General features: G+C 38.7%; 1 protein-coding gene across 1 annotated transcript in view; it reads left to right on the top strand.

The window, feature by feature from the left end:
- The window catches only part of ADGRL2 (adhesion G protein-coupled receptor L2), a 549,783-nt gene that overhangs the window by 128,953 nt on the left and 403,831 nt on the right, over positions 1-16,999 (top strand). Inside the window, exon 3 of the mRNA XM_066268807.1 lies at positions 2,574-2,679. The gene's annotated coding sequence lies outside the window, so the exon portion shown is untranslated. The remainder of the gene's footprint in view (positions 1-2,573; positions 2,680-16,999) is intronic.

The raw sequence follows: 16,999 nt of genomic DNA, 5'->3' as shown, positions 1-16,999 counted from the left end.
CATGACTGATGATTAGAAACTATCTTTACCTGGACTAGCAGCCTAGTTCATTGCTGTTGTCATAATTCCAAACCTCTATACTCTGTTACAGAAGTTGCTCTCATCTATATGTTAATATGTTTGAAATAAACAGAAGGTAGCTGTGCTATTATTAATGAAACTATTCTAATACAAATGATTTGGGAATTATATTAAGTGGCGTGCAATTCTGGTGTTTCTGTGTCTAATTTATCACCTTTCTAACCTTTTCTTTTATACCTTCATTAAAACATCTATGAAGGTGATGAAACCTAGCCACCAAATTAAAGGCAGAATATGACAAGTTCTAAAATAACAAGAATGAAAGCATAAAACATTCTTTTGAGAAAATTATAAAACAACAACAATAAAGCAAAGCAACCCCCACCTGTTTTCATGTTGAAAACCAAACAACATTTGAATCTATAAAGAAGCAATAATTGCTTAACTAACCAAAGAGATTCCATTCATTATTTCTCTATTGCACGTTTATGTAGTTTTCTCCCTGCAGCACACACATACTTTGGGGTTTGATAAAAGATGATTTACATATGGCACTTGAAGAGAGATGTTTTAGAAAACCATAAGGTGTTCTGCCTTGTAATAGCAATGTCCTTTGCTTTTGTAATGGTTGGTATTACCGGCATTAATGCCGAGGTGTTTCTCCCCAAGCACTCATTCCCTGCTCAAGACAGTGTAGCCACTAATGAGGAAAATACGTCGGTTGAATGTTTTCCTTTATCTACAAAAAGTTCCCTCTGCAATGTGAAGAATCCCTTAGTATCAATGAGTCTGAAAGTGCTCACATTCTGCCAAGAGGAAAGTTACAAAGCTTTGTGTACCCACGGTTTAAATCAATCTAATGCAAAGCAAAAGGAACTCTGATCGTCTCAGAGAACATCAACCACACTACTTCCATTGTCTCCTTTTGTGAAATACATTCCATCTTATTTACATGGGTTCTGTTTCCAGGGTCACTAGTCGGCAATACTAGAAGATGTGCATCTAAAATGACAAACTCTGTTACTAGCACTAGCCACTTATTAAAGGTATACGATGCTTTCCAGCTTATTTGAGGTTTCCAAAGCCATTCCAGTTACTGGCAATCAGTCCTTGAAAATGACTCTGCCCAATAATAATGAGCACCTTCAGATGGATTTTTTAAGAAGATGGCATTAATTCAGAAGATAAATTAAAAGAATGGTGAAAAAGTACAAAGCTACCCACACATTTCGGTTTCATGTATAAAATATAAATAGCATATGAACTCTCCCTTGTGTCCTCAGAGAGACCTGCAGTTTCTTTTTCCTCCTGAAGGTTGTTCAAAATATGCTATTTTAAACATAATAATCCATAAATAAAATACAATGCTTGCCAAAATTATTTTTTCCACATATTATAGGGCCATTAGTTCTGAACTCTGACTTGCTCCTGAGATACATTTTAAGAGCTTTAAATGACTTGCTATGTAATGTGCAGGAGTTTTTTTAAATTTGTGTTTCTATATGGTCAAATTGCTCTGTTGTTATGAATACTGTATGTAAAATTACCAGATTGCCTGACATTTTCATTTTTACAGGGGATCCTGCATCATTAAGCATTGAAAGAATATAATATAACTATTCAAACTGCTTAAAATATTTTGTAACCATAAATTATTATCCAAAAATATTTTTCAAGTAGATAAAAAGAGTTGTCAATTCTGCATAGTGAATGCCTCATAAGGGGCTCGTTTGTGGTTGAAAACTGAATAAAAGCAGTAAATTAAGACCAGACTTAACCATAGAGAAGCTGTAATCCAGTACAGATTTCCGTGGTGAATGAAGTATTGTTATGTGGACTTATCCTCCTTGCTTGTACAGTTAACCAGTCACATCTGTGGCCAAAGCGCTGTCTGTGCTCACAGACAACGTGGGTTCCCTGACCCCAAGGAGGTAAGCACACGCTGGTTTAAATTGTATTGATAAGCGCAAAATAAACTTTCACCACTGTTTCACGGGGGCTGCCTTTGAAAGGGCAGAGAGGGTCTTGAAACTGAACCATTGTCAAAGACAGAGAGAGGTTTCACGAAACGAGCGGGCACTTGAGAAGCTGCAAGTGACAGTAGGCGTTCAGTTTTCTAACAGGCATGATGTTAGCAGAGGGGGCTGTTAGCCAGGGGAAAGGTGGGTGTGAAAAAAGTACAGGAGCGTCTGGGGTTTCTGAATGCCGTCAGTGCTGAGAACGGGTGGAAATATGGTATACATTAAAGGAGCATCACTCATCATAAATATTCAATTTCAAGAATTTAAATAGTTTACAGACATAGAAGCCCTTGATGATTATTTTATCCAGCATTGTTGATTTTCATCCGTTGATTGTCGGCAGCCACGATAATTAATGAATAAGACCCAGGAAGTCTTGACAATAAGTCGGTTTAGTCTTAAGTCTGTGTATTTTTCCTTGCGATTACATGCCAATAAAATAACTGATTTGCTTTTTTGTAACTCAGAATTAAAGGGAGCCAAATAAATCACATCTCTGTTTTTATTGGTTGTTGTTGTTTTTTCTTTTAGAGCCCAATGTTTCCAAAGGACATTAATTTTGATTCCTCTGATGAAGGCGTGTGGCTGCCACTCATGTTTGACAAAATATTACCAAGTCAGAGCCGAAAAGAGAATTGTAAGTGAACAATATTTGAAAAGAGTTATTTTCCAGTATTTAGGATAAATTTTTCTCAGATTTCTCGATAATTCATACCAATATATTCACTTTACAAGAGATATGGAAAAAAGAGGAGAGGGAAAACACAGGTGAAAAATGATTTTTTATTCTCTAGAGGTCTGATACTATAAAAATTTTAGGAGTTTAACACCTTTCTGAAATTACATTTTATAAATAAGATCAACTTTGCAAGAAAAAAGTATATATGGAGAACATAAGCAGTTATTCGTACCTTAATGTTACAATACAAGTATATAAAGTATGGACATACTGGCTTCTTTGAATCTTTCAGATCGAGGAATGTTTTATGGAATTTTCCAAAATTGATATATTGCTTTTCTTTAGGAGGGAAAATATTTAGGGTAATGAAACCTTTATCACATTCAGTAGCTCTACTAAAGTGTTAACTAGATTCTGTGCCCAGGTAAAGGCCATTGGGACCTAACATAAGGTGGATCTCCTTTTATTAGTAAAGTGATCCCAGAAAGCATTAACTCTTTCTAATACGTGCTGAATTGAGTTTGAGTCCTGAGAATAAAATTTATAATTACCATCTCTGCTTAATTAAGGAAAACCACGACTTGATTATACCCATTACATCTTTACAAGAAAAAGTGTTTCTGAGGAAAGCACATTCTTAAAATTGCTAACATTGCAGGAAATGTATTCTATCAATAATTCTGTAGTTTCAAAAGCTATTTCACCCAATTAGGGAAAAGGAGTACCAGGCTGGTTGAGTGTAGGTGTAGCTCAAATTGACTGGAAACATTGTATAAGTTCCTGAACCTAAAGACAATGTTATTTCTAATCATATACAATTCTTTAAATCAACCCCCTCACCCCACACGCACACACCCACATATACACTCCTTAGAAGTTGAGGGGGGAAATTTTCAGTAGAAACTTTCATTAGCAGTAAATTACTCTTTGATGCTTTGGAATTATATTTTCTAAAACAGTTGCAGATTGATCAATGTAACGATTTATTGTTATACTTTTCCATAGGTTCTGTGTAATGCAACGGTTTCATAAAGTATAGGACTTCCTCCTTAAAAGAAAAAGTGCTCATTAACGTTTGTAATTCCATGTTGTGCTGCACATTAAGTGTTGTGAAAAGGTTACGGATCTACTCCCTGGAGCATCAAAAGTGTAAAGGTGATAGGTGAGATTCTCTTTGTTGCAAGTGCTGAGAAATAATCATTTAAAGGTCAGTTGCACTAAAAAAAAAAAAAAAGCATTTGTTTAATAAGTAACTCAATTTGGGATATGCTGCACTTTTAAAGGTTACAGAGTACACCGATTTGCCAGTGATGTCAGCAAGAAGCACTATTAAAGTCAGTGGTCCTATTAAAACAGCCCTTCGTAAAATTCAGATTGCATGCCTTCTCATATATCCCAACACACATCAAAAAACTGCCTAAGCTATTTATAGTGTGGCTTCAAGTAGACATTGCCGTGTATACTCTATCTTAAGTAATCAGCTCCTCTTAAAAGCAACAGTGGGTGTTAGGTAAGAAAATATGTTAGTACACACATACATACATACCATCCCACATCTGATTCATTCTATTTTGCTTCATTCTTTCAGTTTTATTACTTTCTAAAACATGCGTACCTGTCATGAATTACAAGATTTCTCACTGGATCATACACAAACGACCATCTTATTAGAAACTCTTACATGAATGAAATATTAAATCAGCTATATAAATAACAAAAAAAAAAACCCAAAAAACTATGCTATCATTTTCAATTCTAAGACCAACTTCCCTCTACTGGTCTTCCCTGAAAAAGTCAAAGAGAATTAGATTTGGCAATAAAATTGAATATTAATCTGATACTCCAGACAAAACAGAGTTAACAATAATTGTAATATGAGCAAAAATTTTTTAATACTAGATTTTTTTTCAAGATTTGTATAAAGGTGGTGGTTCATTCAATTTAACATTTATACTATTAAATTTTTGTCTTTAGGGAACCAGTGACCAACAAATATAAGTTATTTAAAAAAATATTTAGCATTTTTGAAGCAGTGTTTTAAACTGGCAATATTTTCACTGGAAGATTAGCTTTTGGCTTGAAATTAGTATATTAATAAAATGACTTCAAGAAAACTTCTGCAGAAAGCAATCTGTCTGAACACTTGATTGCTTAATCTCTAAATTTACGTTACTCTTTACATAGGCTACAAAGCTACCTAGTTGTGACATTTTGTTGGTGGTAAACAGTGAGCTATCAGTTTTTAATAAGGAGTTGATTTTTAACATATGCTGAATAAGAAATTTAATTACAGTGTATTTTCATGCGAACTTCTAAGATTTATTATTTAGATTAAAGGAACTAGAAAGCTTATAATGCCTACCCTATTGCAAAGTAAGAACTGTCTTTATGTACATAAGACATTTGCAATTAGAAGAAAATACAACATTCTTATTTTAAGCAACTTAGCTAAGAATCAAGTTATTCTCTTAATTTGCCTTGCTTTTCATTTGGAATAGGGCAAAATCTATTTCCTGGGCAATTTTGCAGAGCAAAGATATTAATACTTTGGGGTTTAATTGTATCCTGTGTTTAAATACACTGTGGGTGAAACCCCAGACCTCTGCTTAATTGCTGTGAGAAAATAGCCTGATTTCTCTGAGATTAGGCACACGCTTATGTATACTTTGACCCAAGAGTGCCTCCTTCAGAATTAATCTTCTAAGGTAGAGGGATTTGCTTTTATATGTGCAGCAGGGCCATTCGTGACAAACAGGGCCTAATAAACTAACTTCACCCCCCAGACCTGCTTTGGCTGTCAATGTTTTTCTTCATCTATTCATTTCACACATCTCTTGTCCAGTGGCTTGTTAACAAAAACCCTAAACTGGGCAAGAGGAGTAACTTTAATGGTATTTTTTAATTAGAGGACTTTGAAATTTAAATTAAATACTTCGGAACTAAAACTGTTAAAAAAAAACTTTCATTTTTACTAATGAAACATAAAGTGTTCTAAAATAACTACATTTAAGTAAATGCCTTGGCCCTGTGAAAAGGCAAACGATTCGTATTTACTTAAAATTTTGTTCTGCAGCTGTATTTTGTTGGATCCGTCTAATGTATGAAAGCACTTTTTTTCTTTCCCATCCGCTACATCAGGATTGTTTTTGTAAGATGTAACAGAATGTTCTGATTTTTAAATATTTATATTAATCAAAGTTAGGGCTGTTTATATTTTTTGGCAATAGGGCTTTTCTTTAAAAGTGATGCACTTCCATTTAACTAAACAAAAGTGTTGAAATGGCCTGTCATATAAACTTCAACCTAGTACAGTTTGTAATAGAAATTTTGAAGACAGGAAGAAGGAGAGCTAGTTTCTAGGCTTCGGGTGGAACGTGGATTAAGAAAACGTGCGACACTGGTAATTTCCAAGATTTTCCTGGGGAAACATCATTCATTGCCACTTATAAACTATTGAGTTACCAGGTGGAAAGGTTTGCGTTCAAGTTTCTTGCTCTGTTTTCTTGGGGCATGGGTAACTCAAGCCTAAAAATTGGCTAAAAAATGAAAAATCACTAACGCTGGGGCCTTACTAAACTATTCAGTACATATAAAATTTATTTATATTTTATACATTCCTAAATTAGCTTTGTAATGGGAAAAAAAACCTTCATGTTACTTACCTGCAATCTTCTATATTTGTGAGCAGAAACAGCTCAAACTAAAGCATTTTTGTGGTCAACTCTCCAGTTATTATTATCACTATAAGATTTGATTGGCTAATATGGAATCATATAGTCAATTCAGACTCTCATAAGGGATATGGAGTCTTTATTAAAGACATTTCAAAAGCAAACCAACCTTGATAAAATTCAAGTTTATGTAATTCTTCTGTAGTTCAGATAATCCCACATATTCTGGAAGCTTAATGAGCACAGCTGTAAGTCTTTAATAAAGATTTCATTGGGAATTTTGTTATTTTTATTGGGTAGTTCAAATTGCATTGATTTATTTCTGTGGGAAATAATCCTCAAAAGAAAGAGTATAACCAGAATATTTAGTCCCTAACATTGAAGTTTTAAATGTTTTTGCTTTCAGGGAACGGTAAGCACTTATGAAACAAACAGGAAGTATTATTATGTATTTCAGGCAGAAAGGCTGAAGGTCTTCTGGTCAAACTTTTGGCCCTTCCAGAATCCCTGATCCTTCATTATTTTGTTTAACTTGATGTAAGTCTTGACCAGTAGCTGACTCGGAGAAAACATTTCCTGACATCATTTTCAGAGGTGATGTGGGATTATTATGCTTGCCTTTTCATTTTGGGTTGAGGGTGAAAAGTCCAACTTTGGTTCCTGGTTAATACTCTATGTATGGTCTTTTAATCACCAGGTCAGGTTAATTCATTCCTCTGGCCTTTAGCATTACAACTTTATTTCCAAACATTGGTTAAAATAATCAATACATACACACACACTCACAAACACATTTAAAGAGGCAATGATGTGCTATAGTAGAACAGGGAAGAAGTAAATTCTTTTTAATTACCTCATTCATATTATGAAATGGTGAGGGAAGAGCAAAAAAGGTCAAGGTATAATAAATATAAAACTTAAATCTCTAAACTAATTTACTTTTTTTATTGTACCAGCTAAAGCCAATGAAAATAAACGTGTAGTCCATTATGGATTATTATTAATATCTTGTTTCCAATTTTATGCAATTTTGGTATAATCCAAATCTGTGCATTAGTCTAGGTAGGGGGTTTTGCTTGAGGTAATTGACATTATATAGTCCAAAGCACAGAAAGAAGAAAACATATCTATAAGCTTTATCCATTTCCAAGCAGAGAGGGATAAGCAGACCGATTCTTCTATTGTGTGCCCTCCATCTTCATGCAGAGTTTCCTTTGAAGTCAAAGGGAGCTGGAGGAGCCAGGGCTGAGAATGTGGCTGGAGAAAAACAATGAATATTATTATCAGGTCAGATTCTCATAACCAGGCTTTATGCCACATTAACCATTGATTTCCTAAAATACAGAGCCTTTATTATTGCTTTTACTTTCTGGTTTATTCCAAGATCACTAATATGATTTCTAATAATATACTGGGTTTTTTTTTTTCTTAAGCGCATTTCTCTAAATTTCATAAGGCTAGATCCATAATCCAGCCCCTCAAAAATATAAAGAAATAATTTAAGAAAAAGCTGACAACTTTAAAAAGCTCTATTTTCTGCTTATCTGGAAGTCTAGATGGCAGAAACACTGGCCAATTAAACTGGCCTCCAGAATACTACGAAACAGAGACGTTATGAAGTAAGTGGGCTTTCCTACTTGTAAAGCAGTTTCTCTCAGTTCTCCCTCGCTTGCTGCCACCTTCAAGGGAAGAGAAAATATAAGCTTGCATTTTTATTATCTTGCTAAACTTCAGGCTTGCTACTGCCACTTGGAAATTTATTATTCAGCCCTTGTTTGTTACAAATCCCAGGGAGCATGAATGCCTGTAAATGTGTAGGAAGTAAAGTTATATAAATTTATGCAATGAGGTACTGAAGGCATGTGCAGCTATTTGACGTAAGTGAACAGACAGGTGTCCAAAGACTCTCTTCCCTTCCCAAATTCCCAACAAGAAGAAAATGATTGAATGCAGGAACTAGAATAGAACTGACCAACTTGTCAGGATGAGAAACTCTCTGAAAATAAGCCAAGTTCATATATATATATATATTTGTATTTGAGAACAATACGCTAAGCCATGTGACAATTATTAAATATGCAAAGATGAATCACATGGTCCTTGAAAAATCTAAAGTCATGTGGGGGAGAAAGACATGTTAATAAACAATCACTGAAAGAAAAACATGGCAAACATTGTAACACAGGTGTGTACTCAGTGCTATAAGAGCACAGAGAAGGCTATTATTAACTCTCCCTCCAGTTTGGAAGGAAGTGCTGGGTTGATCGATAGCAGTTTCACAGAAAAGTTAATAAATAAGCTGTGCCTTAAAGTATAAGCAGGTATTCACAAGCAGAAGGAAAGCACGGATTCAAACCAGAGAACGTCTCCTTCAGGGAGGAAGTGCGGAGCCTGACTGCAGTTACATGGGGTACAGGCTGTATGGTCGGGGAAAGAGTCTACGGTAATTAGATTTCAAGTTGCAGCCCAATAAACAAAGCCTTGTATGTTATGCCAAAGAGTTGAGATTTCATGTAGGAATCAGTGAAAAGTTACCAAAACGTTTACGCAGGGGGTAACATGATCAGAATTGTGTTTTCAAAGATGGTTGGCATCGAAATAGTAGAAGGCTTAGAAAGTGACAAGAATAAAATAATGGCATTAGTTATAGTGAAGCTGAGAACTAAAAATGAGGGCCTTGCCTATAGTCATAAATTAAAGAGAGATATAGGAGGTAATTTTTTTTTTAAATATTGGCAACCTCAAGCTATGTAACTTTTTGTGCATACTATCAGTTTATGGATCAGAGTGATATGCATGGAAAAAAACATTTTTCCTGTATAGTTAATAGTAGAAGATAGTTTCTTAAGTCAGAACTCTTAAAGTGAGCCTGAGACTGAAATTTTTCTGAAAATGATTTATTGAGGGAGAGGTCTCAGCAGATGCGGAGCACAATAGGCCAAAGACGATAGCCAAGAAAGATGTGGTCTCAGGTGAAAACGGGCTTTAACTTGGCCTGGTTCTTTGGGAAACTCTGAAACACAAATGATGCTACAAGGATAGCCCCTCTTCCCCCAGGAGAGTAATTCTCAAGTGAACTGGTACTGTTCTGCTGAGGTGAACCTTTGACTGGAGTGCAGCCATGAGTTGTTGGCAGCCAAGCGCTGCAGCGAGGGAACGGGAGAGGAGCCAACAAGCACCACGGCCGGCCGGCCCTCGCGATGCTCTCATATTAAATTTTCTCCATCCAGCTTCAGGATGCTGGTCAGTCATCTTCTCTGGCCTTTATGTAAGAATATGTAAGAGAAGAGTTAGCAGAACAAACTGTAGCTTCCCCTGTTACTGTTTGTCCCAAGGACATAACACAGGATAGTCATCATCCCCCTCCTCCATCCTTCTTTTAGAGGTTTCCCTATAGGGACAAACATTTCTGCAGGTCTGGGTATATTGCCAAGAGTGGTAAACCAAACTATTACCTCTAAAGCATCTGAGCATCTGATGACAATGCCCTAATTAGGCTGTGGTTGCTGTACTTGCTCTTTATAGTTAACACATGAGAATTCAAAATATGCCCCAGTGGGTCACCTGAGGGACAAACACATTGCTGCCTGCCCTTCATAAGTGACAGCATTGCTCTCTCTTCATGGTAATCAGGTCGGTTTCCCTGCCCATATATAATAGTAACTTCTTTATGCCAGCTAGTATACTAGTACCAGGAAGTCAAAGTAATCTGGAAATAGCCAGAGCTTTAAAGTTACTGAAACTCTGGCTTTATCCCCTGGTAGAAGTTTCCTTCCATTGGGACCTAGAACTTCTAGACTGACCAAACCTAAAGTTGCAGGAATGGGTCACTGGAAGTGATGGTGAGTGCAGTCCATGTATATATTTACCGTTAGATTCCTGGGCTCATGTATTCTACCTGTTGGGAACAGAGCACCAGATAATATCCATTGGTTTAAAGTGTATATTATACACTTTATGGTACCCATCCTCATAGTGTGTCATCTCTAAACTGGTATTTTTCATGTACCAGAGCATGATAGGACTGGTGAACCCAGAGTCATGTGCCCACTGTCATACCTCCTTTGTCATAAAGTGAATTCCTTGGTCCAATTAACATGTTATTCATATAGTGTACAAAAATGATGTTCTGCAGAACGTTTAGACAGTCTCAGTCCCTTCAGACTGGATTTTGCTGTGCTAGAGAATTAATGTAGCACTGAGACAAGGCCACACCCCTGTTGTTCAATAGTATGAATGTAAGCCATTTCTTGATCCTTCTTCCTGATGGATATTGAAAAAAAATGTTTGCCAAAACAATAACCATGTTATTGTTACCTTATATCCACTTAACGTGCCTTAGTGCATATATCACAGAGCATAGCAACTGCAGTCACAATTACAGCTTGGTTAAATTGGCTGTAGTCCACTGTTATCCACCTTGATCCATTTGGTTTGTGTATCATCTAGACTAGAGAACTACACATGAGAGTATAATGAGGACCCTTCTCCACAACCTTTATTTATTTTTATTTTTACTTTTTCATTTATTTGAGAGAGAGAGAATGGGTGGGGGAGGGAGAAAGAAAGAGAAAAAGAAGCATCAACTCATTGTTCCATTCAGTTGTACACACATTGACTGCTTCTCATATGTTCCATGACTAGGGATTGAACCCATGACCTTGGAGCTGTGGAATACTTTACCCTCTGAGCCACCTGGCTAGGGCCTCCATACACTCTTTCAAGTCTCTGAAAATGGTACTAATATGTGCAATTTACCTCAGGATGTGATCACTGATTTTAATTTACTAACTTGGCAGAGGACATGCTTTTAAGGTTTCTTATTTGTCTTTTGATAACTCACAATAGCCAACCAAGAAAACAATGGTAGTACCAACTCCTAATAGGTCTATTCCAATTATACATTCAAGGACTAGGTATATGAACACTAGGTGAGTGTGTAAATCTAGTAGACCTGTCATAAAATATATTTGATTCAGGACTCCATTTACTTCCTGACATTTAAATATCACCTCTAACAAGGAGCCCACAATGATACTATTAGCATAAAATCTGATAGATACCCTGTATCTATCAGTCCTAGAAAGATATGAGTAACTTCTTTTCCCTAGTATACAGTTTCCTGAGTACATAGCTCTTATCCTTTTGGGGAGAACTGGGTAGTCACATACTTGCCATAATGTTGCTGTTCTTTTCTCATGAGGACCCAGCATCTCCTTCAGTCAATGGCTTCTACATCTGAAAACTGGCTCAGGTCTGAGGACAGAGCAAGAGATTAAGCCTCCCATCACATTAGCTAGCCTCAGCCTTTATTCTCATCTGTTGTGTTTTTAAATCTCTCTTGATTCTGCATACCAGTACACAACCTTTATGGCTGCTGCTCATCTGTTTTGCTCTTACATAAGGTGGCCATTTTCCGTTTCCATAGATATTTTGGGACAACCTCCACCTACCTGAAAAACAGACATTTCAACCTTACTTCCCTTTGTGGTGACTGTACCAACTTTGCTTCTGACCGCTACGGGCTGCCCAGCAGCCTCTGTTAGTCTGTAACCCTACCATCCCCATTGCCACAGGACCCCTAGGCCTGTAACAGCATCACCCACTATTCCCGACCTAAAAAGCAGCAGGCTGCTGTGCTGCTGGACACTCCCCTTCCTGAGCAGACTCCTCATCACGTTCATAAACAGAATGTTCTCCAGGATCTCCTGAAGAACATAGTCACATACAGAGTTTTCAGTCTTACATAACAGGCCTATTTTTTTAATGCCCATTTTTTAAATCTGTTTTTTTCTTCCTCCACAGTCTATTATTACAGTGCTAGGATCTCTCCTCAATTTCATGTGGGCCATCACTTTTTCCAAGCAACTAAGAGCTGTCCCAGCTCTTATAGACCCAGGAAGGGTGTTAAATTCTGTGTTACAACAGAGTACTACCATATCAATATATAGCTGCCCACATGCTATATTTCTATTCTGCCCACCTGGATGCAGGACCCTCAGGATCTGCTCCCCATGCAACTCTGTGGACATACGTGTCAGCCAATTCCTGGCACTCTGTTTGGTACATCACTTATCTCCTCCCTAAGTAGGCCATTATTTTCCTAATCTGGATAGGATAAGATATGGCCCAAATTATCCGTCTGACTCCCATGAGGACTGTCTTTATAAGAAACCTGCCACATCTGAGACTTCTGGATAATCTTCAAGAAAACATCTCTCTTTTCCAACGAGCTAAGGGCCTTACTAGCCACTACTGCACACCAAAACTGTTTAGGAGAATATGCAGATCTAAGGTTCTCAGCTACGCAGACATTCCATCTCGAACCTCAGGATCCTACTCCTTGTCTTTCAGGGCCCTGAATTTGGAGTTGTATAGGCTGAGAATTTAATCCTCTTTAAAGTTCTGCCACTTTTACAATTATGATGTGAAACTGATCTTCAAATCTGTCGTCCCTCTAGCTAAAATAGAGGAGTGTCTCTTCAATTGTTCTTAAAAAGTCTTTCTGGCTCCCTCAGTATGCTTTAAATTCTGAATAATCGATCTGAGCCTTCATGGCAGACAGACTCTTCGATAGCTCCCGATGACCCTTAGCATTCACAGTATTGTATAATCCAATGTCTTGAGTATGGGCTGGCTAAGTGATTTACTTTTTTCTTTTCATTTAATTTAATTTTTCCTTATTTTCCAAGTGAGAGGAGGGGAGATAAAAAGACAGACTCCCATACTCCCACATGAGCACACACTGCGATCCATCTGGCAACCCCCATCTGTGGCCAATGCTCTGCCCATCTGGGTCATGCTCACAACCAAGCTATTTTTAGAGCCTGACAGGAGGCTACAGGGAGTCATCCTCAGTGCCCGAGGTGATTCACTAGACCCAGTCAAGCCACAGCTGCGGGAGGGGAAAAGAGAGAGAGAGAGAAAGAGAGAGAAGGAAGTGGGGGAAGGGTGATAAAGCAGATGGTTGCTTCTTCTGTGTGCCCCAACAGAGAATCAAACTCAGGATCTCCACACACCACGCCAATGCCCTACCACTGAGCCAACTAGCCAGGACCTTGATTTGCTTTTACCCAAGAGAATATGACAAAAGTGATGGGATGTCACTTTCATGATTAGGCTATATAAGATTGTCACTTCCTTCTTGCCAGCAGAATCACTCTCTTGTTGGCTTTAATGAATTAATCTGCCACATTGGAGAGAGACCCGTGTGGCAAGGAATTGAGGATGGTCATTAGCCAACAGCTCACAAGGAACTGAACCTTGTCAACCATCACATGAGCTTGAAAGTGGATATTTCCCTAGTCATGCCTCAGGTGAAAGCCCAGTACTGGATGAGACCTTGACTGTAGCCTTCTAAAAAACCCTCTAGCAGAGGACTCAGTTAAGCCATCTGACAGGTCAGATAAGATATATTTTGTTCACTGTGTTAAAGATGGCCCCTGCCCCCGTGGGGCAGCTGATTGACTTTCATGATGCGGCAGGGGCTTTCGCACCAAAAGGTTTTAAAAAGAGGAGCTAGGAGGCCATTTGGGGAGAGAGACCATGTTGTTCCCGGAAAGAGTGGCCACATTCTTGTAGGGAGAAGGAGTCCAGGCTGGATCAGGGCAGGGAAGCCATGTGAAGGACGCAGCAAAAATGGCAGAATGGGGAAGGAGAAGCCAGTTCCTGGAGGAGAAGGAGATGGGGACAGAGGTGAATAAGACTGGTGAGGTGGAAGCCTTTGATTCTAGGAAAACTTGGATGAGTCAGTAGCTTTGTGAGCACTGAATGAGTGGGTTTTGCAGCCCAGTGTGTGTTTTTACTTGCTTGCCGAGTGTGAGTCTAGAATAAAAGAAAACGGACCATCAGTTTTCAGCTCTGTTGATTCCTTACCATCTGTCCAAATTAAACCTGAACCTGCGTTGACCAGGTGGCTTTGATGGTGGCCATGGTTACTGGCTTTACACCATCTTAGATTCCTTATTCAAAGAAGCAGGAAGAGAGTAAGTTATACTTGTTTAAGCTGCTAAGTCTGTGCTAATTCATTATACAGTAGTAGCAACTAACAGACCATGTCATGTTCTTTCTTCCATGTATCAATGGTACTTAGTTATAATCACCCAAATCCACAGTCCTTATAATTCCAAACTTCTCCTTTCTCTCAAAGCCAGAGGCATTGCACTAGCTAAGCTATCCCTTTCTATCTGTATCTCAACCCAGCTGACCACCATGGGTGAATATTTTAGCCCAGAGTTGGCAAAGTTTTTCTGTAAAAGGCCAGATAGTTATTGTTCTAGGCTTTGCAGGCCAAACAGTATCTGTCTCAAATATTCAGCTCTGTCTGACAGTACATAAATGAATGTGTTCCAGTAAAACTTCATTCATAAAAAACAGTAAACTGGATTTGGCCCACAGGCCATAATCTACTGATGTCTGATCTTTACAATCTCACAGTTTGGGAATGCCAGGGTGTAAAGCCAGTAGCCATGGCCACCATCACAGCCACCTGGCCAGTGCAGGTTCACATTTGATTTGGACAGACGGAAATATCCACTTTTAAGCTTCATGAAACAATGAAGCCAAGAACTGGTGGGCCATTAGCTTTAATCCTAGTTTGCACCCGGCGGGCAAGAAGTACACATAGTGGGGAAAATATTCCCTTTCCTTTCAGGACTCCCAAAGCCACTGACTTATCCGAGTTTCCTAGAATCAAAGGTGTCTACCTCACCAGCCTTATTCACCTCTGTTCCCCATCTCCTTCTCTCTGCACAAACTCTGCACAAATGGCTTCTCTTTTAGCACTCCGCCATCTTGGCTGCTTCTCCTCTCCTCCACATGGCCTTTCTCTGCTCTCCTCCTGTATGGGCTCCTTTGCTCCATTTTATAGTGTAGAAGTCAAAACCTTTAATCCAATATGCAAATAAGGAAGTCTCTGATACAAAGTCACTTATCTGAGGCATAATAGGATTCCTCATGAGACTGCACCACCCCACATCATGCAACAGTCAAGGGTGTGGGGAAAAGCTTAGTCTTAAAACTAAGCCTTAGGCTATAATGACTCTGCCTGCTTACAGCCTGTTCCCCACACTGATGCAAACTATAAGCGAGCAAACATATATATCATATTTACAAACTTATTTGACCAACACCGGGTCTAACAATTCTGTACCTAACACCAGTGACAGGCTCCTCATTGCCATCCTTCTCCAGAATCCCACCTTAGGCTCTGCTTCCTAGGTCCACGTGCAGTACCATCCATCTTGGTTGGGGTTCCTCAAAAGCAGAATGTTGGGCAGATAAAATGTATTATGCTCACTTTGTTAAAGAGGCCGTTGCCCAGGTGATATTAATGTGTGTTGAGAATTGTAGCATGAGGCTTGGTTTTGGGATTAAGCCTTTCCCACCCTTTTTGATAAGGGGTGGTACAATCCAATCATGCCTCAGATAAGTGACTTTGTATTAGAGACTTCCCTATTTTGTATATTGGATTAGAGGTTGTAAAGCTACACTATAAAATAGGGGTAGAACGGGAACTTGTCTCTTGGTTCCTGAGATTAGCAAGAGAGAGCAGAGGAGAACAGAGAAAGGCCACGTGGAGGAGGCCAGGAGAAGCAGCCAAGATGGCGGAGTGCTGAGTGAGATGCCAGTTTATGTAGACTTTGTATCTGGGATAAGGAAGGAAATGGGGAACTGAGGAGAATAAGTCTGGTGAGCTAGAAACCTTTGATTCTAGAAATACTCGGATAAGTCAGTAGCTTTGTGAGCACTGAATGTGACTGGGTTTTGGAGCCCAGTGTGTATTTTTACTTGCCCACCGGGTGCAAAGCTAGAATTAAAGACTATGGCCCACCAGTTTTTGGCTCCGCTGTTTCTTTGCCGACTGTCCGAATCCAATGCGAACCTGCATGGGCCGGAAGGCTGCTCTGATGGTGGCTCTGGCCCTGGCTTCTGGCTTTACACAGAACCTAAGGAAGAGCTTTTTGTAAAAGTGATTTATTGAGGGAGTACTTTTGGGAGAAGTGGAAGGAAGGAGACAAGAGGGCAAGGGAAGAAGCTAAGCGAGGATTTGTATTCAAGGGACCTGAATCGCCAGCAGTCAATCCATGCTTGTGCAAGAGGTCGGGCGCTGAAAGGGGAGGACTTTTTACTATCAGTTCCTCATTAGCTGCTGGCCACCCCAGGGGAGAACACTCCAAACAAGATAGTTTCCCTTCAGAGAAGCAAAGGACAGCTGTTAGTTAACCAGAACTCCTGGCAGCTGGGGTATGGGTGCTTCCCTAGTGCTACCCTGGGGCGAAACTCTTACCCCAATTAAACTTTTGTTAAGAGCCTGGAAGCATTTTCACTCATTTCTAAGGGATAGAAATGGGGTGGTTAAAATACAAAGAATATTAATGATGCCAAAAACGATGCAAAACAATTTCTGTTATTCTTTGTTACATACTTTATAGATGTTGCTGATTACCATCTTCCTTAGTCCATTTGTCATAACTAAAATTAGCATAGTTAAAGAGGATAAAATCGAATGACAGTCTGGGGAGCAATTAACAGAAACATGGGTGGTACCAAGATGCAAAGCAAATAACCCAAAGCTCTCCTATCATCTAGTGCTCACGGTTACAGAG

The sequence above is a fragment of the Saccopteryx bilineata genome, chromosome 3 (assembly GCF_036850765.1).
Source record: "Saccopteryx bilineata isolate mSacBil1 chromosome 3, mSacBil1_pri_phased_curated, whole genome shotgun sequence".
In the NCBI taxonomy this organism is placed as follows: domain Eukaryota; kingdom Metazoa; phylum Chordata; class Mammalia; order Chiroptera; family Emballonuridae; genus Saccopteryx; species Saccopteryx bilineata.
Note: the sequence above shows the minus strand (reverse complement) of the source record. Positions and strands in the feature narration are given on the sequence as shown.